The sequence below is a fragment of the Protopterus annectens genome, chromosome 4.part0 (assembly GCF_019279795.1).
Source record: "Protopterus annectens isolate FY-2018-M chromosome 4.part0, PAN1.0, whole genome shotgun sequence".
Lineage (NCBI taxonomy): Eukaryota > Metazoa > Chordata > Ceratodontiformes > Protopteridae > Protopterus > Protopterus annectens.
In genome coordinates, this window is record NC_056733.1 from 487144398 (window position 1) to 487170325 (window position 25928).

Genomic DNA, 25928 nt, shown 5'->3' on the forward strand with positions numbered 1-25928 from the left:
TTACTTTCCTAGTCAGTGCTGTTATCTGTACCTTACAAGTCTTACTACACTACCCTATATCCTTATTTTGGACAGTGATATGGCTATCGTCATCATTACACATGAACCATTTTTACCTGCAGTATACACCTCTTACCTGGTATACCTGTGGAGGGAATATTTGTTAACACTGACTGTTTGTACATATACGCCCAGATTCCGGGTTGATGTTTTGCACTATGCTATCCAACTCTTTCTGCACAGATTCTGGCCATGTGTTGACCACATGCTGGTGTCCCTGGACATATCTAGAATATTGCCTTCTTCCACCTTAGTGCCCTGACACACATATACATGTTTTCCTACACAGTTATATTATATAGCACAGTGTGGGTGACAATGACCAGTGATACTTTATTATTCAACGGAACTGCACCACTCACAATCCCCTACAATACCAGGGTGGACAGTACCAGTACAGGTTATATTGGTCTGTATTTCTCAGCACAGTGTTCATCTCCAACGTACCTGTGGGAGCAATGTTTGTTAGCACTACCTGACTGTTGCCACACAAAGTTCTAGATTGCACATTAGTATTATGCACATACATCTCACTCTTATACTGTACACATTCTGGTCAAAGCTTGACAACATTGGAGTGTAGATAGGACATACTTAAAATATTACTCTCCTAACAGTTTCAGGGGTTGCTACAGTGACAGGTGTGTTCTCATGATAGTTGACAATCACTTGTATTCCCTGTTTGCTGGCTACACATCTGGGATCATCCCACAGACTTACCAGGGGGACAGGCAACAGATATGGACACATATACTGGACATTCTTGCCTCATGTGCACAGTTGTGGGGTATGAATCTGAATACAGTCTCTAATTCCACTCTCAGGATTCAGATCATGGCTGTGTCTGCTACAACTTAAACATTATCCATCATAGTTTTGTCTGCTATATTAATATTGCTGTATATCTCCAATCTGCTTTCTGTCTTATTAATCCCCTGTGCTTATGCATTCTAACCTTGTATAACAACACTCTTATACAGATGTCCTAGACAGTTATATGTTGTAGGACAGTTGGGTGACAGTGATGTGTAATACCTCATTATTCAGAGCAACTGCATATCATTCTTGTATTTCTGGGCACAGTGTTGGTATCTGACCGTCCTGTGGGAGGAATGTTTATTAGCACTACCTGAATGTTCCCACACACAGTACCAGGTTCCACATTACTATTATGCACATACATCTCACTCTGTTACTGTACAAACTCTGACCACAGCTTAATAAGTTGGGGTGTAAATGGGACATACATGGCTTCTTAGTCACATAAGGTATTGGGGAGATGCTAGTATGCCAGGTTAGTTGTCATAGAGGTGTGTCAATCAATTGTATTTCCTGTTTGCTGCCTATACATCTGGGATCATCCCACTGATTTCCCAGGGGGAAAGGTTGATAGGCAATATATATATGGGCCACTTTAATAGACATTCTGGACAAATCTGTACAGTTCTGGTGTATGATTCTGTATGCAGACTACACAACTGGCAGGATTCGAATCTTGGCTGTGTGTGCTAAAAAAAAAGTTCACATCTCAGTTGCATATGCTATTCGTTTCTTGTTGTCTGAATTTTCCCTGTTTACTGTCTATTTGTCTCTCAGTTGTACTAAATGGCTTCTGGGGATTACACCTGACATATACAGGCATTCCTACACATTAAATTTATGGTGAATGGTGTGGGTAAAGTGCTTAATACAACAGTACTATTGCATGATTGCAAATCTACATTACCATATGATACCAGGATATACACATGAAGTCCAACAGGTAGACCTGTTTTGTCAGGATATTACACTTTTATTGACATACAAACAATATGAGACTTTTCTTGCCATATTCTCTAGTGTATGCAGTACTTGCCTTGAACAATACAGGTTTTATACTAGCAATTAATTTACTACTACATTTATTTTTATTTCCTATGACAATAAAAGCATGGGCATTACTGGCCTGCCTCACATCGCAACCTCGCCAGGCAGATGACGTGGGCCTCCTGGTTCGCAGCCTGCTCCGTTGCAGCTTTGGGTGGAGATAAGAGGAATATTGAGCCATACTTATCCATAATATACCTGAGCTGGCAATTATTACACACATACTGGTGTGATACTTACACACATCAGGAACATCCTGTGATGCTCTAGCCTCTTGGAGCCACTCCTCCAAGATGTCCCCCTTCCACTGCTTCAGTTCAGCATAGTGGTGCCTGATCTGCTCACCAATTCAGGGTATGCCAGTGGCACTGGTGAGGTCAAGGGCTAGACAGTCCCAGGCCTCTGCCTTATATTGGGAGCCCTGGTACTGGCCCTGCAGTAGTCTCTGTGCATGGTCTTTAACTAGGAGTTCTGCCATGACCTTGGACTCCTGGATGCACCAGCGCTGTGCCCGGAAGCACACCCCTTCTCCACTTACTGCCATAGTGCCTGCAAGGGGAAGCTACAACCAGTTATGAGATGTATTCCCACCTCTTGGGTTTAAGTAGGGCTGATTTCCCACACTTTTCTGTGATTGGCCAGTTTTAAAAAGGCTAAGCTATGGGCAAACCTGCTTGCCTAAGGTTGGCATTGTTTAAAGGGGTATACCACTGGGCACAATGAGTTAGCTGGTCTACACATTGCTCACACCTCCTAAGCTGGCCTGTGCAGTGCTTACATTAGACCTTCATTATAATGCCTTTTTGGTATTGTGTTATTATTCATTACACCTTATATGTATGCCCAGTATCCCTGACTGATGTGTACGTACACTCTCTGGGGTCCTTGTGTTTTGTTGGGGACTTCAGCACTCTATTACAATTACACCTCACGTCTGGGCTTACTGCTGTACACCAGTTCACATATTTATGTTATGTAGTGGGTTATGGCACATATGACTGCATACTGATACCTTTCACAGGTTCAGTTTGGTTATTCTATGGTGAGGACTTGTTTGCTACTACCTCATTCGTCTGTACTCCTGTGATTGCTTGGTGGCTAACTGCTTTGACTATGGTGTATATGGCCCTGGGTTCGAGACCTGCATGGTTTATTTTGTTTATGGGCAGGACAAGGGCCACTGGATACAGAGTGATTAAGGCACCTTTAAGCAGTTGTAAGCGGGTTTGCTTGATGATAAGCACTGCTAACCTGCCATTACATCTGCTTACAGAGAGTTAGCTTTAGAATTGGTTAGCCAGTGTAGGCATTGCTTACCGCTGTGCAAATGGGCTTAAGGCCACTTACTAGTGCTTAAATATGCTTACTACTGCTTATTTGTGCTTAGACCCGCTTACTAGTGCCTTATTTATTATGACACTGACACCTCACATGTGCATTTACTACAGTACTCCAGTTCATATATATATATATATATATATATATATATATATATATTATTTAGTGGGTTATGCAACAAATATATTGGTCATAACATGCTTTGCCATGTTAAATGGAAGGTGGTGTAGTGGGACTCGAACCGGGAATACCTGCTCATAAGGTGAATGCTCTGCCCACTACACTATTGCTATGCTACTTCATTTGCATCTATCTTCCTTGTTATCTTCTTCAGCCTTTTAAGCTGGTTTAACCGTAGCTAAGCAATGGGCACACCCGCGCACCTACGGTTAGCTGCAATCGGATTTTTTTAAAAAAAGGGGGTTCTTCATTTTATTTCTACATTCTGTTGTTGTTATACACAATTAGGACTGTTGGTGGGGATATGCAGTCACCTGTGAACAGTCTCGCTCATTGCTTACCCCTTTCTCCTGTTCTGCATTGTGGGGACGTGTTTATTCTCAGAGCTCTGTTCTTAGATATGCCCTCTGCACTCTTACATGTTCCATGTAAGCCTAGGAGCTCAGGCAGCGTGCATCATTAATATGCATGGCACACTGCTGACCTGCTCCTAAATGGTCGCTTCCGTGCAGGACTAAGCTAGTCCTGCACAGAAGATTAGCAAATCCTGGAGAATGTATAACAGGTAGGAAATATTTGTCACATTCTTTACAGATAGGTAGAACAACTGATATGGCATAGGAATTTATTAACAGGAAAAGTAGATGGGCTTCTGATGCTCATAATGTTTAAACTGGGTAATTCTGCTTTGATTTTAACTATTTACCTGTGTGTTTTCTGTTGTTACAAGTCAAGTGAGAGTCTTAATTATAGGCCATTCTTTCATGTTTTGGACTGCAAGTCATTCTGCTATAAGGCCAAGCAGAAGGTTTTCAGATGTCGATGCTTCAGCATGGGATGTAATGTGGAAAAGTAAGCAAGCCATGGTGTGGAGGTATTTATTATCTATGTTAGAGGAGTTTAGAGATATAGCTCCAGTATAAAAGTTATTTTGGCTATTTTGGAGGACATTTTTTATTGTTTGTTCATAAAGAAATGTTATTGGTATTGAGCATTACAGATTTGTTAGAGGATCAGCAAATGTTGTCCAAGAGCTCTGGCAGCTTGGGCTGCCATTTTTCCCTAACTTTGTTGGAGAGGTGTTGTTAAGTTTTCACAGCTTGAGGATACTAGAAGTGGCTAGAGCTGCCTCTTCATTAGGGTTGCTTATGGTAGAGCACTGGGGTTTTCTAGATAGGCATCACTTTGATTCAGAGGAAGGAATTCATTTGAGTGACTTGAGTCTTGATCTTTTTAATGTGCATATTTTTAATATTATTTTAATACTTTAATATTTTCATTATTTTCACTATTGAAATGCCTCTTATTCAGAGGAAAATAGCAAGGAAAAATCATACAGTCCATTTAGACATGACAGATCAATGTTGTATTATGCATTATTTATTAGCTTGATTACACTTATATTTATATTTATCACACCATATTTATTATATTATATTATATTTAGCCTGTCTGTTATATTTATTATATCTATTGTTAATACACCAATTGTCATGATGCCAGTCTTAACTTTATTTGCCTCTTTAATGAATGATGAAATATAGCATATAGAACTAAGATAAATGGTGCATATGAATGAAGTGACATTTGATTACTATGGTCTGTTAATATGATTCATTCATATTGGTAAAGATCTGATGCCTATATATTTTATGACCTTTAGATACTTTTCTTCCTCAGAAATTCTTTAAAAATTAGTTGGAATTAATTATTAATGTATAAGTTTGACACATTATTGATATACCTTATCGATTGACGAAATGATTCAACAAATGACATCATGGAAGATTTGTTTATGTATATTGAAGTGATTTTAATGAGACTATTCATTACGGGTTGACGGAAGACTTTTCAACAAACTGTAATTAACGGGAACTGGTGCTTTAAATGCACATCTATCTGAGTTCTAAATAATTTGAATATTTAACATGATTTTCACGTAAATATATTATATAAGTGTATGATTAATGTCACTTATTGAAAGAAAATTGTATGTGCCTCTTAATAATAGAATAAGAAAAGGCTTGTTTTGCGATCACTGAATGTGAATTTATACGATGCAGGAAGCTTAGTAAAATTTATCTATTTGGTTTCAGCTTTAGAAGCTTAATGTAAGAAGGTTTTAATTGATTAATTAGTTCAATTTGATGCTAACAATTTTATCGGATGAATTTTACTATATAAGAACTGTTTTAACTTAATTTAATTGATCTGATGAAGCGTGCATACTTATCCTACTTCACGTTTTTACTGGAATAAAGCAGGATTTTACTTATCTTTTCTCGTGGTGTATCCTTGCAGTTTATTTTTTACTAATGTGCATATTTTCTCATTTTTAACGAAGGTTATAGATGATTTTGATAGGGGTATGAATATTAGCAGGTGAGCTCTGTGTTGTCTATAGGAGTGCAGAATTCCCCCCACACATCCTAATATAGCTTTGTATGAAAAATTGGTGACCAAGGAAATATATCTTTTAAAGAATGAAATTTCTAATGGAAGAATAAGAAAAAATCTGAATAAGGGAGAACAAGATTTAATACAAAGGCTTATTAATGATAAATCTATTAGAATTATGAAGCCTGATAAAGCGGGTGGGGTTGTCTTATATGATCAGGATATGTATAAGAATAGGATATTTAATATTCTAGTTGATTCCGGTAAATATATCTCAGTTTCTATGAACGAAATAAATATAGGTTATAAAAAGATAGATTTATTTATAGAAGAGTTATTATTAGATGGAAGAATCAATTTAGAATTGTATAATTTTTTAACTGTCAAATATCCTAAGCTAGCCACTATAGTTGATGTTCCAAAGGTACATAAAAATATACAGGACCCCCCTTTTCACCCTATAATATCTGGAAGCTATTCTAAGACTTTTCCATTGGGTGTGACAATTGATACGTGGTTAAATCACATTTATAACAAGATTCCTCACCTTACAAAGGACTCTTGGAATTTTCTAAGTAATTTGTCCCTCCAAATATGGAAGGAAGGGCTTATTTTTATAACGGTTGATGTTGTTGATTTATTTTCAAGTATTCCAAAAGTAGAACCGCTAGACAGTTTTCTTAACAGCATTAAATGTTATTCAGAATTGGACTGGGAACATGCAAGTCTTATAGTAGAATTTATGTCTATTATACTAGAACATAATTATATATATTATGAGGGGGAATTTTATAAGCAGATACAGAGAGTTGCTATGGGTGCTGTATGTGCCCCTATATATGCGAACATGGTTATGCTAGACTGGGAAATAGAAAAATTGTTTAAGAGCAAATATTATAGATACATCAGGTATTACACACGATATTTGGATGATTTATTTATATTATGGGATGGACCTGATGCAATTATAGAGGAGTTTATAACCTATTTGAATACATCTAGTTCATTTTTGAAGTTTACATACAAATCCAGTCGAGTAGGAATTGCATATTTAGACATTTTTATCACTATGAATAATGATGGTTTCAAATCTCATATTTATAGGAAGGAAACTTTCTCTAACAACTATTTAGACTACAGTAGTAACCATCTATATAAAACAAAGAAAAGCATTTTTAAGGGACAATGCATCCGAGCAGTTAGAATGACTTCAACATATGATGATATGATTGAAGAAATAGAGAATATTGGCAGAATGTTTAGATTTAAAGGATACCCCGAAAAATTACTGGATGAAGTAAAGAAATATGTTATTGGAGAATGGGGCAATAGATTCTCCCCTGTTTTGGGTAAAACTCTATTAAATTCAACCAAAAATCCACAGGACATGGATTATAGAAGAGCTTGTATCTTAGAGTATACCCCCCAGGCAAAGTCCATTAAACACATTCTTAATAAATATTGGAATGTTCTTAGTGTTGACAATGCTTTAGAAGAAATGGTTGGTAAAGCACCCATTTTTGTCTATAAAATGGGAATTAATATGAAGACTATCTTTGAAAGACATAAAAGGGTGGAATGTATGAATATTCAATACAAAGGAACATGCAAATGTGGAAGTTGCAGCTATTGCCATGTAATATTAGAAACAGAAACAATAAAATTAGAGAATATTAATAGGACTAGTATTAAAATTAGTCGAGGGAATTGTAATACCCATCATATAATATATATTGCAGTATGTATTGGCTGTAATAGTTTCTATATTGGAAAAATAGAACGGATGTTTAAGAAAAGAATCTACGACCACCTCTATGCTATAAAGAAAAAAGATAGTACAAATGCATTGTATAGGCACGTGGCTGATATGAATAACAAATTTAAATTTGCCATATTAGAACAAGTTAAAGTGGATAATAGAGGTGGTAATATCAAAGCCATTTTATTGGAGAAGGAAGTTAGATGGCAAATATTTACAGATGCCGCTACTCCGCCTGGCTTAAATGAATATATTAATATTAAGCCTTTATTATTATAAAACTATAGTGGCTTGAAAGGAATGACATACAGTATATTGACACAAATGAATTTTTTAGGGTTATTATTATATTTACATATTTATATACATATGTATTTATGAATTTATTATGTATAGATATATATTATGGCAAGAGATGTATAGGATGTAGGCCTTAATGTTTTAATTATTCTATTATTTAATTTTTTAACATTTTAACATTTAAATATGTTAGTATTAATATATTAATGAAAATATGTATGGACAAGTTTTTTTGTATCCCCTTAGATATTAATTAGTTCCCCTATGTATACAATTATGAGTATAGACAATTTTTATAATAATATTTTATAAATGTTGGTATACATTAATATTTATCATGACTTAGTATTAAACATGTAATTATGATATATGAGAGATAGTAACTGGTCTTAGAAGTTATAGTTTATAAGTATATAAAATCTAGCAGTATTAAGTTTTTTTTATTTATTTTTATTTTTTTCATTACTATTTATGTATAGAGTTGGTATATGTTTCTTTAAATTTTTAAATGAGTCAAAATTTTTGGCACCATAAAACAGATAAATTAGCCCAAGAGAATTGTTTTGTTGTTTCTGATGAAGTCCACATATTAGGTGGAATAAAGCGCTAAATCCATTATATTGTTATATTTGTTTGTACTCGCCCGTTTCTTTTTGGAGTTAATAAACCACGGATTTGTTAGAGGATCAGCAAATGTTGCCCAAGAGCTCTGGCAGCTTGGTCTGCCATTTTTCCCTAACTTTGTTGGAGAGGTGTTGTTAAGTTTTCACAGCTTGAGGATACTAGAAGTGGCTAGAGCTGCCTCTTCATTAGGGTTGCTTATGGTAGAGCACTGGGGTTTTCTAGATAGGCATCACTTTGATTCAGAGGAAGGAATTCATTTGAGTGACTTGAGTCTTGATCTTTTTAATGTGCATATTTTCTCATTTTTAACGAAGGTTATAGATGATTTTGATAGGGGTATGAATATTAGCAGGTGAGCTCTGTGTTGTCTATAGGAGTGCAGTCACAAAGGCAGACTATCTCACCTCTGCATCATGAGCTTCAGAAAATACAACAGGATAAGTAGTGTCCTAAAAGCCAAAGCTCTTCAAGAAATAAATCCAAATCAGCCAGTCTACACCACAGAAAATGAATTTATTTAGCATTTTTATCTTGGTTAATACCAAGACTTCATCAGAATAAAAAACACACACCAAGCGAGAGCTTAAATATACTTGATCAATTAACCACTTAATCAATTAAATAATTAAAAAATGTATGCTTTTTTTAAAAAGACAGACCTCATTTTATACAATAAATTCATCTGGAATAACCCGGATTTATTTAGAATTTTTGGGGAAGAGATGAAATTTGTGAATAAAATGGGTAAGAATCTGAAATATTTAGTTCATAGACTAGTACTAGGTTAACTGCCCTTGTCAGCCATTTTAAGGCTAGCTAGTTATCGCCTGTGAGATTCAAACCCTATACCTTGTGCTTGTAAGGCAAACACCTTAACCATTAGGCCACGCTCCTAACTCCTATTTGAGAATAACATCATTGTTTATAATCCATTTGAGAAAGGAACTAATAAATGTGGTCGTTGCTCATATTGCAAATATATTTTGGATGAAAAAGTAATCTGTTTACTGAATAGGGCTCACCTGGTGGTTTTTAAACCAGGGAATTGTACAACAAAAGGTTTAATTTACTTGGCTGTATGTGATTCATGTAAACATTTTTATGTAGGGAAAGCAGAGCGACAGCTTTGTAAACGTATTTATGAACGTGTTTATGCAATCCTACATAAAAATGACAAAAATGCTTTGTTTCGACATTTATTAGAATGTGTAGAATTTAAAAAGTTTAGATTTGGTATTCTAGAAGTTGTACATAGATCTTTAAGAGGGGGCTGGTGGGAATTGGATATTGAATTATGTGAATTGAAATGGCAATTTTTACTTTGTTCATTCCTTGACCCTGGTCTTAATGACACTTTGTCTATAGCCCCAGTTTTAAAGTATAGGGCTTTGACAAGATGAATTTATTGTATAAAATGAGATCTGTCTTTATAAAAAACATACATTTTTAATTATTTAATTGATTAAGTGGTTAATTGAGCAAGTATATTTAAGCTCTTGCTTGGTACATGTTTCTATTCTGATGAAGTCTTGGTAGTAACCAAGATGAAAGTGCTAAATAAATTCATTTTCTGTGGTGTAGACTGGCTGATTTGGATTTATTTCTTGAAGAACTTTGGCTTTGAGGATACTGCTTATCCTCTTGTATTGTCTATAGGAGTGAAAGGGGGGAACAGGTTGCTAAGTAGGGCAATTTTTGGTCATAAGGTGGGTCCCCATTTACTTGAGGTAATTATCTTGACTATGTTTCAAAGTGAGCAATGTTGGATGTTCCTCTGCACATTCTGTTGTGTTCCGATATGGGAAGGAGATGTATAAATGTGACTCTACTAGGTAAAAGGTCAGTAAATGATGCTAGTTTTCTGTCAGATGAAAGTATATGATTCTTCTGTTTTACTGCATATTTTATAATTATGTTCATGTCTTTATAATGATTGTCATTTGCTAAAAAATAATGGCCACATAGCAATCTGTTTTGTTTATTCTGTCAACTAAAGAAAGGGTTTACATCATCTGGCTGCCCAGTAAGCTGCGATGAGTGAATGTTAGTTTAGTGTATTTGTATAGTACAGGGAGGAAGTTGGTTATGCTAGGAAGTGAGATATGGAAGTTTTAAGTAGGGGACCAGAGTCCTGGTATATAGGGAGGTGGGAGCAGGATCTTGTTCTCTTTGGTATGGTGTTTTAAGACATACACTCACATTCTTCTTTTTATTTAGTGGATAGTGTTATATGATGCATGGCTTTATGGTAATAAACTGGGTTCTCCCTTTTCTTTACATCATTATCTTGACTCTGCCTGTTATGGAGTGAGCAGTGACTGGTGGACATGTCCCTAGACATTCTGCTGTGCTCAGGTATGGGAGAGAGTTGTATAAATGTGACTCCCACAGGTGAGTGTTCTGTAAACATTGCCAGTTTTCTGTGAGATACATGTCCATGGTTCTCCAGGTTTATTGCATATGTTGCAATTATGTTCACGCTTTTATGACAATTATGGTCTGGCAATAAGCAATGGTCACATGGCACTTTGTTTTGTTTACTGTGTCAAGTGGGGAAGGGGTTTGTGAGCAATATGTTACGGGGTATTAATTTTATAAGCTTTACAAATTTATTTATTGCAAATATTAAGCTGCTCATTTTGAAAAGGGGGCATTGTGATAATATAATACTACCAGGTAGTCAGTTTCCAAAAGATGCTGTTCAAATCATTATTTTAAACCCAAAATACATATTTATTGAATTGAGAGTGCTGTTGCATGGGCAACACTATTCTGGTACATTCCAAAAGCATCCAGTTACAATTGTCAATAGCAGACCTTCACACTGCCATCCTTGGAAGTACAAGTTTCCTCATTGGTTCAGTCCTTTGTCATGTGATTAGCCAATCAGTGCTTTTTGAAGATTTCATGAATTATATGGTTTTCTTATTCTTGCAATGTTCATTGCCTAAAAATTGCAATGCTATTTGAAAAGGTTTATTCCACTTTGTCCAATCCAGTGTCTCCAGTTCAGTTGCAATGCTCTTCATATAACTATGAATTCAAAAGTATTATTTCTGTACAAAGAAGAAAGTCCATGATTTAATCAACAATATGCAGTGAAGACAATGAAAAGCCAGACATTATGATGCTTTTGTTAGACCAGAAATAGTTCCACACTACACCCTCTGTATTGCAATATCATCGAATTACTGTTTTTGACCTTTTGTGGTCAATCTTTTGCCATTTGATATTTTGGATGTTTGGCATTTTAGAAGTATCCCATCATTTACCATCTTATGCATTTCTGTAATGGGTAACTCCTACCACCCTTTGATAACCCTAACAGTTTAGTCAGTGCATATCAGAATGGTGACAAAGCAATCAATAATAAAGTAAATTCTGAATTAAAATACACATCATACCATAGCAGCAGAAAATCACAGCGTTGCTTCTTTAAGTACATAAACAATACATTTCTGTCATTTTAGCTTATACAGCATCTTCCAAAAGAATAGAGAACCACTGAACACACATGATCAATAATTGCAATCTTGATTTCCACAACTCCTTGAAAATCAAACTATAGACAATAATACAACATAAAAGCATGGACGGTGCAATGGTGCAGCTGTAGCATTGTCGCCTCACAGCAGAGGTTCTCCAGTTTGATTCAGCTGGCTTGACTTCTGTGTGGAGTCTGCATATTCTCCCTGTGTTCATGTGGATTTCCTCCCATGTTACAAAGATATGCATCTGGAGCATTTCTCCCTGGGCCTCCACTGAAAACTGGCTTTGTTCCAAGTTGGACTTTCCTGGTTAACAAATGTTAAATAAATAAAAAAATAAAAAAGCCTCACATAAATGGTGCCTATGGGAACAAGATATAGCACTCACTCTAATAAGACTACTTTTTTGGATATAATTCTCACCAGGTTCCCATATAAATGTCTATCCCACAATAGTTCCCTAACTCAATAAGTAACCTCTGTCCTGTTCTAACAGCATGGCAATGATGTACATGTCACAAAGTCCCACCAACCTACATCATAAAGTCCCACTCATCTATATAATAATGTCCCACCCACACACTTACATTATAAAGTCCCACCAACCTACATCATAAAATCTCACCCACCTACATCACCATCAGTAACCAGGAACTTATGTCACCACCAAGAACACAAACTCAGAAAATAATCCACTCTGTAGCATAAAAAAAAAAAAACACCAATGACTACAAAATAAAGCCAACATGTATTTAATAACTAACAACTCTAAAGCAGTCCCATATATGTTTTGGGGATGAAAACACTCAGTTACTGATTATTAAATACATATTGGTTTTAATTTGTGGTCATTGGTGTTTTTATACTAAAGAGTGGATTCTTTTCTGAGTTCATTTTTGTGGTGGTGACACAAACTCCTGGTTACTACTTTTTTCATTTTTATTGGTTCCTTGTTTGTGGTAATATCACCATCGATGTGGCAGCACCTGCATACTATCAACTGGACACTACTGTTTATATCCATCTGACCAGAAGAAGCCCTGTCCATATTTATTAACACCCTTGAACAGGTACAAACTACATTACTGCCTTTCAAAACAAGGAGACTTAAAGGATCAAAGTACATTGCCTAACTCCACAAATTGCAAAGCTTTTAGAAAGCAGAGACACAAATTGAACAGAATGGAGAAAAGACTCTAATAATGTTTACAAACATCAGCAGTACATTGCAATTAGAAAATACCTCCAAATCAGTACTAGTGCAGCTAAATACAACTACCACAGAAAACTACAAATTTATTTATTGCAAATATTAACTCAATTAACTTCATAGCCACATACATTCCCTTAACAATATTACTACTGTCTGGAAGTGATGTATTTAAAATTAAAAAGACTACACAAAGCTTGGTTGTACAGATTTTAGATGGAATAAGATACCATTTAACAACCCCCCTCCCATCAAAATAAGGAAACAACTTTCAATAACATCAGTGTACCAATGTATACTGTCCCTCTTCACAACTATCTAGACTAGCCCTAGTTTCACTTTCGAGTTGCCACCAAAAAAGATGTCAAGGAAGACCTTATTAAGATTTCCCATTGTAACCAAAAATACCTGCAGAATTTACTCACTAGTGCTCAAACTAGGAAAACAATATCTGTCAACAACTCTGTCCCATACAGTTAACCTCTCACTATGAACTAAATCTTGCTCAATACTATTTAAGAAAGCTCCCATAATTCCTCTACCAAAGACTGCATCCTCAAAACAGCTGAAGTCTACATACCTCAATCTGATAGCACAAATCTTCAAAATATGATATATAAACTAATCCTTAACTATATTTCATAATAGATCATCCTCACTGATAAACAGCATGACTAGAGGCATGAATGCAGTACTCCCACAACCCTTGTTGTTTCCATTTCCATCCATTACAACTTTGAGGAAAGTAAATTCACTGGGACTATGTTTGCAGATCTCAAAAGAGCATTTGAATGTGTAAACCATAATATTCTTCTGCGAAGACTTAGGAAATGTATTGCTTTTTCTGATGAGGTGTATGTGACTGGTTTCAGAGTTACCTACACAACAGAACCTTCTCTAAACTTGCTTATTCTAAAATTTCAATCTAGGGGTTCCACAGGATCCAGTGTGAAGTCCACTGCCTTTTTTTTACTATTTGTAAATTATCTTTCATGGGAACTACCTAACGTAAATTTAATCTTGTATGCTGATGATGTGGTCATCACCAGTGCATCAGCATCACACAAGCCAATCAGTGAATTTCTACACAATGATGTTATGTTGCTTTGGAACTGAATATGCACTAACAAACTGTCAATATAAAAAAATCTACAATAATGTTATTTGGAGGAAGTAATTAAAATCCATCCACCTTTACTTTCTTTACTAGCCACCCACAACCATTGTTTCCCATTTTTGCACATGGGGTGCTGAGAAAGCATTAAGTAAAATAGCAGTAGAATATTGAAATGCAATCCCACTAGACATTAAAAAAATAACCTCCCTTAAAGACTTCAGAAAAAAATCTCCAGGTCATCTGCAGTTACCTCCTACTGCTCCTCTAGGCGTCAAATATTACTTATGCATATTTGCATTAATACTTCCCAAACCATGCTACATACAAGGTTTAAAAATATTTTTATCTTGAAACATACCTGATGGCAAACACAATTGTATTGATATTTGATCTCTGTCAATGAGTATTTGTTAGAATTGTAAGGTGATAATTTAATTTTTAAAGGCTCAGGCCACACCCACTAGGGGTTAAAGGTACATACTCAAAATACTTGCACTGGAGTGAAAGTACTTTCTGTGTCATTATTTTAGCTAATCTATTATGCAACAAGCCCTCAACCTCATCCCATTACATGTCCTCACCCACGCTAACCTGGCTTTCAACTGTTAGACCGTAGAAGCATTTCTTAAGTCTCTTCCGTTTTTAAGCCTATTCTTGACCCTCTTTACCACTTTCTGATTTCTTTGACTCTGCTCTACCACAGCACTACCTAACATATGCCAAATTCAATATTCTGATTTAATCTTTCACCACCCCAGTTCTTCTCTCCCTCAATGCCCAATAGCCTGTTGCCATTCCTTTTCTTCACCTCCTTGGTAAATACACTTCAGGCTTCCCTCATTAGCTTGCTGCAGTCCCTGCATATTCATCATATACTTGTTTCAATGCAGTACTATAATATGCCTGTTTTAAATGTGATGTTAATAATGTTAAGCACTAGAAATGTTATTCTGTACAGCTTTTTCTTTAATGTGATTTGTGCGTAGACTGCTATATTTGTTTGCCTGTGCATTTTATTTCATTCTGTATACTGTTGTCAGAAGCCCTGGGTTACACCTGAAAAGAATCTTTAGACCAGAGAACCTAGTTTGTTAACAAATGTAAAATAAATAAATAAACATTATACTCATTCTTAAAAATTAACAAGTTATAAAACATAATGGGAGTTTATCAACAGTAATGCATTTTAGTTCAAAAAAGTCCATTCGACCCAAAAGGTTACAAAAATTCAATTTAAAAAAAATGAAGTTTTTTCTTTATATAACATTATATCAACAATCTCCAACTCTCATACCTGGTTTAGTACAAATTTATGTATAAAACATTATTGTTTCTATTGTTCCATGATGCGTGCATTGAAATAGTTCATAGAATATAATGCACACTACTGATGAGTTGGTAAGGATCACAAATAGTCTTTCAGTTAATAACAGGATATGGTACGTTGTTTGTCAGAACATTTTCTCTTTGAATTATGTGTTCATAGGTTCATAGGTTCATAGGTAGGTACTAGGCTATCGGCCCAAGGGCCTATGCAAGCCTAGCCAACAAGTTTCCCTGGCTTACACCACCCAAGAAAGTTATTTTCTTGTGCCACTGATGAGCAGAGACACAGAAGTGATCCCCGGGGTGTATTTCCTATTTCCATTCCACTCATCAAGATTTTTCTTGAAGAATGCTAATGAAGAACTTTGCTTGACATAGATGGGTAGCCTGTTCCAGAGTATGGGAAGTCTCTGGGATAGGAATCTATCCCTCCAGCATGTCCTGTTTATTGTGGTGACAAGGTTTAAGTCCCTAGAGTGTGTAGCTTGGAGGGATTGGGATTTCTTTAGGTGCAGCATGTCCAACAGCTCTGGGTTTGACATAGCTTTATATGTTAGGCAGAGATCACCTCTGAGTAGGCGATATGCTACGGAGTAAAGCTGGAGTTTTTTGAGGCGGTCAGTGTAGGGCATTTGTTTGAGTCCAGTAATCCTCTTTGTGAAGTACTTCTGTGGCCTTTCCAGCTGCTGCAGATGTCTTGTGCGGTACATTCCAAAAGGGGCGTTGTACTCTATAATGGGTCTAATGAGTGATGAGTAGAGGGTAACTATGACCTCTTTTTTCCTGGACGAGAACCCTTTTATGATGAGGTGTGCCATGTAGAAGGACTTCCTGACTACTGTGGTGATGTGGCTATCAAAGGAGAGACTACTGTCCACCTGGGTCCCAAGGTCTCTTATCACGCATTTGGTGTTAAGTAGATCACTGCCTATGTGGTAGTTCATGGGTACAGAGTTTTTACCAAATGGGATGACACTGCACTTTTTGGTATTGAGCTTGAGGCCATGGCTCTGACACCAGGCATCTGTCTCAGAGAGGCCCTTCTGTGGGATGTTCGCATCATTTGGGGATTTGACTATGGCTCCTACTTTGCAGTCATCTGCGAACGTTGTTAGCCAGTGGCCTTCTGTGTTAACCTGTACTTCAGAGAAGTAGATACCAAACAGGAGTGATCCCAGGACGGAACCCTGTGGTACTCCACTTGTCACTGGTTTGAGGTCATATTTGGAGTCTGCAACTTTTACAGTGCGGGTTCTGTCAGTGAGCCAGTTGGCAACTCATCTTGTGACGTAGGGATTTATGCCTAGTTTATTGACTTTAGCTATAATTCCAGAATGGGGGATGGTGTCGAAAGCCTTGGCTTTGACTGCCTCAAAGAAGTCGATCAGGTTCAGGAGGCATGCTCTGCCTTTCACAAACATGAACTGGGTGGGATCCAGAGTTTGGAGGTTACCAATGTCTTTGTTTATGAGTTCCATGATGATACGTCCCATGGCTTTGCAGACCAGGCTCATCAGGCTAATAGGTCTATAGTTCCCAGGATCAGTGCTGGCTCCCCCTTTGTGGAGTGGGATAACTGTTGCTGTGCACCATTCAGTAGGCAAAAAGCCTGATGCAAGGCTATTATTGAACATGGTGCTTAAGTGGCGAGCCAGTTCATTCTGAAGTTCATGTAAAACGCAGCCTGGGATGTTGTCCGGTCCCATGGATGCTGTGTTTTTGGCTTTAGAGAATGCAGCTTTCACCTGAGTAATTATGATTACAGGGACTCTGCATTCTTCCTGTATAGATATGAGCCATTTAGGGGGTGAGGGGGGGTAACGTTAGCACTGAACCTATCTGCCAGGATGTTGGCAATATCAGTTGGTTCTATAATTTTCATGCCTTTGTGCTGTAACTCAGAGCAGATCTGGGTGTTGCCATTGAGATTCTTGACATGGCTATAGAATGCTTTGCGGTTGTCCTTGGAATTAGTGGCAATTTTATTTTTGTAGCTAGCTTTGGAGGATCTTATAAGGGATCTCAGCTTCTTACTGAGGCTGACCAGGGAGCTCCTCCACTCATGGGATTTTACTCTCTTTTGCAACAGTTTCTTCCTTCTGTTGTAAAGTTTGTTTATGGCAGAGGACCACCAGATTGGCTTCCTTTTTTTGGAGGATAGCGTCTTGATTCTGTTTGGGATAGCACAATCCATGCACTCATGTAGGTGCTTATAGAGCGCATTTGTGTAGGATTCAGCAGTTTTAACTGTATTGTCCATCTGCATGGGTGTCATGAAGTTCACTACTTCTGTCTTAAGAAGCATGAAGTTGGCTTTGGAGAAATTTCTTACTGTGGTTCCATTAATGGGGTGGGATGTGGATATCAATGGTGATTAGCTTATGGTCGGATCGGACCAACGAGGAGTTGACTTCAGGTGTGGAACACCGGTCACACATGTTGGTAATGACTAGGTCTAAGATATTGTTGCCCCTGGTGGGGGTGTGGATAAGTTGATCTAGGGCACTGGAGTTTATGAATTCCAGAAAGCGTTAAGCTAAGGAGTTAGTACATGAATAGTTTTCCCAGTTAATGGTGGGGTAGTTGAAGTCATCCATTATTAGGGTGTTTGGTTGAACCCTAATATTTTCCAGTACATCAAGAAAAGAGGAGTGGGAATCCTGGGGCATGGTGGGGGATGTGTATCAAGCTACAATTTGGATTGCAGTTTTGCCAAGAGTTAGTTGCACTTGGATAACCTCGGATGCATTATGCTGAGCAACTAGCCTGGAGCTGTGGATATCCTTAATGAATATGGACACACCCCCACCTTTGGTGTTTCGGTCCAGGTTTGATGGCCGAAAAGTGTGGTATGAGTTATAGCCTGGCAGTGCAGGGGTGCTCTCTGGTGCCTTGAACCAGGTCTCAATCACTGCACAGATATCGATGTTCTCCATTTTAAGGAGTGCCTCGAGTGAGTGCATTTTGAAATTTAGACTTCTAGCATTGAGTAGCATTACCCTCAGTTTTTGCTTACCTGTTCCTGTTATGGTGGTGAATTTGTTACTTGAACCCTGCCTAAAAAAGGCACAATAGGGGCAGCAAGAGCCTTAGCCAGTATCCGGAATCCTAGGGGCAACAGGTGCAGGCCATCTGTGGCAAAGCATCGTGGTCTGTCGACCATGTCATCCCAAGCAGACAGATACTAGATCCCCTTTTAATGACACCAGGAGCTTAGCCAAATGTTGAAATCAATCATTTTGCCATTGTACTGCGGTATCATTCTGGGCGATGGCAGCTACTCAGGGCTAGGGTCATACCTGCATGGGCTACAAGATCGCAGAGCTCTTCCATGTCTCTTTTCATGTAGTCCAGAGAGGTACGTCTCAGGTCATTCACATCAACATGGACAATGACAGAGTCATATTTGTACTTGTTGTGGAGTGTCCTGACTGCGTGGGTTATGTGGTGGATCCTGGCACCCGACAGGCAGCTGACAGTAACCTTCTCCTTGTTTAGCCTGGTGAGTGGGACATCAGTGTGCCTGACTATAGAGTCAACCTATGACTAGTGTGTTGGGTATATTGTTTTGCCTTATTGGCTGTGTTTGAGTGGCACACTGAATCTGTGGGCTATGTGTCATTTGGGTTGTGTTGGGGAATGGAGGTTGCTTGTGTTTCTGCTTTGGAGGTCTCTGTTGCTTAGGCAGATTATTATTGAGAGCCTCCGCGAATGTTTTTGAGTTTCTATGTGTGGATTTTGGTGGTGTAGACGTAGTGAGACTATGTTATGATTGTGCTGTGGTACAAATGTTTACCTTCTCCTCATGACTGTCAGGTTCAGTCTTGGTTGGTGAGAGCTATACCTTCAGTTTGGCTAGATAAGTGCATCTCTCACAGGTTGTAGTGTTGGGTGGTAGGAGGAGAGGGTTGTCTATGTACATGAGGCAATTTCTACATTGCCTCAAGATTTCCAGATTCATCAGATAGACAGGGGAGAACACTGGGAGCTGACCCTTGGACATGCCTGAATAAAAAATTATTTTCCTCTAGATAAGTGAGGAAAGTGAGTACAAGAGATATTTTTCTCAACGCCAGTGAGAAAAGCAAGTACAAAAACTGTTTTCCTTTAGGTAATGAGGAAGATGGAGTGCTATAGTAATTAGTAGCTTATTTAGTGCTTACAAGTTCTGAACAAGTGCCGAGTATGAATAGGCAAATTTATGTGCTAAAACTAAGAATCTGTATCTGCACTAGACGAGTTACAGGACAGAAACAAGTGCAAATGCAGTGTACACAGTTAATACAGTGTCTACATGTGAAATATCCCTTAGCATCAACTCCAGTGGTGTAGAGGGATAAAGTCCTTACTAAGAACCAGGTTACCCAGGTTCATACATGTTGTTGATTGTGTAATGGTTGAAACACATGCAACTGACAGGGAACTAGTTAAGTACTTCCAAGAAACTTTAATTTATTGGACTTACCTACCTTCCAGACTCCTTTTAAAGTGCAGTCCCAAGTTGTATGAGCAGCAGATGGTGGGGATTGGGCTATTCCCCCTGCAGTACTAAAGTTAAATTCTATCTTGGAGTATCAGCCATGGTGATTCAATGAGTAGAGATGCAACATTTTGAGGTTTGGTAAGTTTTTGTTTGAGTAACATGCGTGTGTGTGTTTGTGTATATTTGTATTTATGTGTGTGTGTGTGTGTGTGTGTGTGTGTGTGTGTGTGTGTGTGCGTGCGTGCGTGCGTGTGTGTGTGTGCGTGTGTGTGTGTGTGTGTGTGTGTGTGTGTGTGTGTGTGTGTGTGTGTGTGTGTGTGTGTGTGTGTGTGTGTGTGTGTATATAGTCATTTTAAGTAATTATGTTTAGGTAATTGAAAGACAGAACTTGGGATTGTATCCTAGTTTTTCTTACTACACTTATTAAATGTCAGTTAATTACAAACAAAGTAAACTGGTACATTCAGTTCAGCTACCATTTAATGGTTTTACACTGCTTATAAATAACATGAAAATTAAGTATATAAGTAAGCAGAAATGTATACTATGAGGATATTTTAAATGCAAAGGTCATTGCTGGTAATGAATATGTATTAAAATGTTATTGAATTGTGCTTTCATAAAATAGTAAGCTTTCCCTTTTAAATATGTGTATGTTATTCAGAGTTTCCAGCCTTATATCAATGCACTGCAGTGATGGAACCTAAGCAAACAGCAGAGCTATAAATATACTAGATTCCTGGAACAGTTGCTAATGGATACCATAAATGAAGTTCATGCATTATTCACTAGTGTAGTTTAAGGAAAAAAAGCAAAAGCATTATTGGTTGGGATACTGTTGAAGTCCCATCTTGTTAGGAAAATGAAAATGTAATAAATTAAATAGACAGTTTATTTTGTTGTCACTGCACTTAGCTAATTGTGAGTTCTAATCACCATCTCAAAGATTACTGGTGCCATTTATACGCAGATTTCAACACTAAGTTTAAATTTTGAATAGTCTAAATAAAATTAATATGTGATTTAGCAACACCATAAAATTGCTGTAGAGCAGTAATATGGGATTTTCATGTACTGCAGAAATTTAAAAAAATCAGCTATAGATACACTGCGATTTTATAACAGTGAATTTAAAGATGGATTTTAATTTGCAGAATGTCAAGATGCTCATAAAACATTCAATATCTTCAGTCGCTATCTCCAAATGCTAACACGTGGGCCTCACTTTTATTAGGCTACATTAACTTAGGATATCATGTTTCATTTTACCTGTTATAATAGCTTTATTTATTTTTGTTTAAGGCTAATCAAGGCTAAACTGAATTTTCTTAGGAATTATGAAATGGTGACTAGAACACAAAATTTTCTTGCACAATAAGGTAGACTTAATTAATAAGGATGACCATGAAAATGCAGACACCTATTAAGGATGGCATGCATTTTTTTAAGTATCATCTGTATGCATAACAATTAATGCACTAAGACTGACACATACCCCTGGATTTATTAAACTTCCATCCAGGACTAGCTTAGTCCTGCATGGAAGCAACCATGTAGGAGCAGGACGGCAGCACACCATGCATATTAATGATGCACGCTGCCTGAGCTCCTAAGCTTAAACAGAGTGTGTAAGAGTGTAAGGGGCGTGTCTGAGAGCAGAGCTCTCAGAATAAACATGCCCTCGCAATGTAGAAGAGCAGAAAGGGGTAAGAAATGAGTGAGACAGCTCATAGGTGTCTGCATATCTCCAGCAACAGTCCCCCAGCAACAGTCCCCCATGTGTACAACAGCAACAGTACATATAAATAAAATGAAGAACCCTATTTGTTTTTTTTTTAAATCCAATTACAGCTAACCATAGGTGTGCATGTGTGCCCATCACTTACCTACAGTTAAAGCAGCTTAAAAGGCTGAAGAGGATAACAAGGAAGATATATGCAAATGAACAGCACAGCTATAGTGTAGTGGGCAGAGCATTCACCTTACGAGCAGGCATTCCTGGTTCAAGTCCCACTGTAGCACATTTCATTTTACAAGGCAAAGCACATTATGGCCAATATTTTTGTTGCATAACCCACTAAATAACATATATTTATGAACTGGAGTACTGCAGTAAATGCACATATAAGGTGTCAGTATCATAATGAATAAGGTACTAGTAAGCAGGTCTAAGCACAAATAAGCTGTAGTAAGCAAATTTAAGAACTAGTAAGTGGCCCTAATCCTGTTTGCATGGTAGTAAACAATGCCTACACTGGTTAAGCAGTTCTAAAGCTAACTCTCTCTAAGCAGATGTAACAACAGGTTAGCATTGATTACCATCGCGCAAACATGTGCAAACCTGCTTACAAATGCTCAAAAGTGCCTTAATTGCTCTGTATCCAACGGCCCTTATTCTGCCCATCAACAAAATAAACAGCCATGCAGGTTTCAAACCTAGGACCCTATACACCACAGTCCTAGTAGTTATCCACCAAGCCATCACAGAAGTACAGCAAAATGAGGTAGTAGCAAACAAGTCCTCACCATAGTATAACCAAACTGAACCTGTGAAAGGCATCAGTATACAGTCATATGTGCCATAACCCACAACATAACATAAATATGTGAACTGGAGTACAGCAGTAGCCCAGAAGTGAGGTGTAATTGTAATAGAATGCTGAAGTCCCCAATAAAACACAAAGACCCCATAGAGTGTACTTACACAATAATCATGGATACCAGGCAGATATATAAGATGTAATGAATAAGAAATCAATGCCAAAAAGGAAATATAATACAAAGTCTAATGTAAGCAATGCTAAACATTGCACAGGCCAGCTTAGTAGGTGTGAGTAATGTGTAGACCAGCTAACTCTTTGTACCCAGTGGTATACCCCTTTAAACAATGCCAGCCTTATGTAAGCAGGTTTGTCCATAGCTTAGCCTTTTCAAAACTGGCCAATCATGGAATAGTGCAGGAAATCAGCCCTACTTCAATGCAAGAAGCGGGAATACATCTCATAACTGGTTGTAGCTTCCCCTTGCAGGCACTATGGCAGTAAGGGGAGAAGGGGTGTGCTTCCAGGCGCAGCACTGGTGCATCTAGGAGTCCAAGGTCATGGCAAGACTCCTAGTTAAAAACCATGCACAGAGACTGTTGAAGGGCCAGTACCAGGGCTCCCAATATAAGGTGGAGGCCTGGGACCATCTCGCCTGCAACCTCACCAGTGCCACTGGCATACCCCGAACTGGTGAGCAGGTCAAGCACCACTATACTTACCTAAAGTGGCAGAAGAGGGACCTCTTGGAGGAGTGGCTCCAAGAGGCTAGAGCATCAGGGGATGTTCCAGATGTGTGTAAGTATCACTTCAGTATGTGTGTAATAAGTGCCAGCTCAGGTATATCATGGCTAGTTATGGCTAAATGTTCCTTTTATGTCCCCCACAGCTGCATCGGAGTAGGCCGCAAACCAGGAGGCCCACATCAGCTGCCTGGCATGGTTGAGACATGAAGCAGGTCAGTAATAGTCATGCTTTTATTGTCATAGGAAGTAAAAATAAAAGTAGTAGTAAATTAATTGCTAGTATAACACCTGTATTTTTCAAGGCAAGTACTGCATACACTAGAGAATATGTCAGAAAGAGTCTCATATTGTTTGTATGGCAATAAAAGTGCAATATCCTGACAAAACAGATCTAACTGCTGGGCTGCATGTGTATATTCTGCTATCATATGGTAATGTAGATTTGCAATCATTTAATAGTACTGTAGTATTAAGCAATGTTACCCACATCATGCAGCATAAATTAAATGTGTAGAAATGCCTGTATATGATAGGTATAATCCCCAGAGGCCATTTAGTACAACTGAGAGACACATAGACAGTAAACAGGGAAAATGCAAATAATGAAACCGAATAGCACATGGAACTGAGACGTGAACTGTTATTTTTTTAGCACACACAGACACAGTTCGAATCCAGTCAGTGGTAGTAGTCTGCATACAGAATCATAACCCATAACTGCACAGATATGTCCATAATGTCTATTAAAGTGGCCCATTTCTATTGCCTATAAACCTGTCCCCCTGGGGAATCAGTGGGATGATCCCAGATGTATAGGCAGCAAACAGGAAATACACCTGATTGACACACATTTATGACAGCAAACCTGGCACACTAGCAACTCCCCAATACCATTAGTGACTAAGAAGCCATGTATGTCCCATTTATACCCCAACTTGTTAAGCTGTGGTCAGAGTGTGTACAGTAACATAGTTAGATGTATGTGTATAATATTAATGTGTAATCTGGAACTTTGTGTGGCAACAGTCAGGTAGTGCTAAAAAACATTACTCCCACAGGTACGTTGGATATGAACACTGTGCTGAGAAATACAGACCAATATAACCTGCACTGGTACTGTCCACCCTGGTATAGTAGGGGATTGTGAGTATTGCAGTTTCTCTGAATAATAAAGTATCACTGGTCACTGTCACCCACACTGTGCCACATAATATAACTGTGTAGGAAAGCATGTATATGTGTGTGTCAGGTCACTAAATGTGGAAGAGGGCAATATTCTAGATATGTCCAGGTACACCAGCATGTGGTCAACACTTGGCCAGAGTCGGTGCATTAAGAGTTGGATAGCATAGTGCAAAACATCAACCTGGAATCCAGGCATATGTGTACAAACAGTTAGTCAGTGTTAACAAACATTCCCTCCACAGGTATGCCAGGTAACAGGTGTATACTGCAGGTAAAACCGGTTCATGTGTAATGATGATGACAGCCATATCACTGTCCAAAATAAGGCTATAGGGTAGTGTAGTAAGACTTGTAAGGTACAGATAACAGCACTGATTAGGAAAGTAATATGGACTACAGGAATATACTACTTGTTCATTGATATCTTTCTCTTCCCCCACCTTATCTCCAACAATAATCAACATACCCACCTCAAATGGTATGTAATGACTCTGATAATGTCTAATTGTTTGATAAACATTGTAATGGTTCCCATGCATGTGCCATATTGAATTATTCCAAAATTGTTGGCATGGTTCCATCAACATATCTGCATGCTGTTCTTATTACCACTGTCATCCCATATATGCATGTGTTTTGTTTGCTATGCAACTGTTCTGTATCTGTTGTCTGGGTTAATGGGAATATCTATGCATGCTGTTATACCCAACCCTGGAATGTGTTGACCATTACTAACCCATATATGATGATGAAATCTAAACACTATAGCACACTTGGGAAGGCTGGTCCCAGCTGACTCACCTGTCCCACCTCAGCTGACCGAGGCACAGGGCACCAGCATGTCTGGGGCCCAACCCCAGACCACCCTGTCCATTTGTCCTGCACCACCTTTGGGTGGAACCGCCTCAGGGGATGGGCATGGACAGGCACCTGTAACCAATTTCCAAGTCAGGGTTGTGGTGTGTAGAGCAATCAACGAGCAGTTTGGTTATCTTCTACGCCAGCTATAGGGCTGCATGTCATGATTAGAGAGTCAGCCTGGCTCTGTGGCTCAGCCCCCACTACAGCTACCTTTGGGGCTGTGAAGGTGCAGTGGTGACTACCCAGGAGTGGGGACCTCAGTCCCACTGTTACAACTATGGGGCTTGTGGGCTTCCAAAATCCCAACACCCCTCTCCATCAAGGTGTTTACCCCCAACATGTGTCATATATTGCCACTGTATGCATCTTGTGTGTCTTCTCTCTTAAACTTCCCAACCTACCTCCCCAAATATACCTTCTACCCCTCCCCAATATCCCACTCTCACCT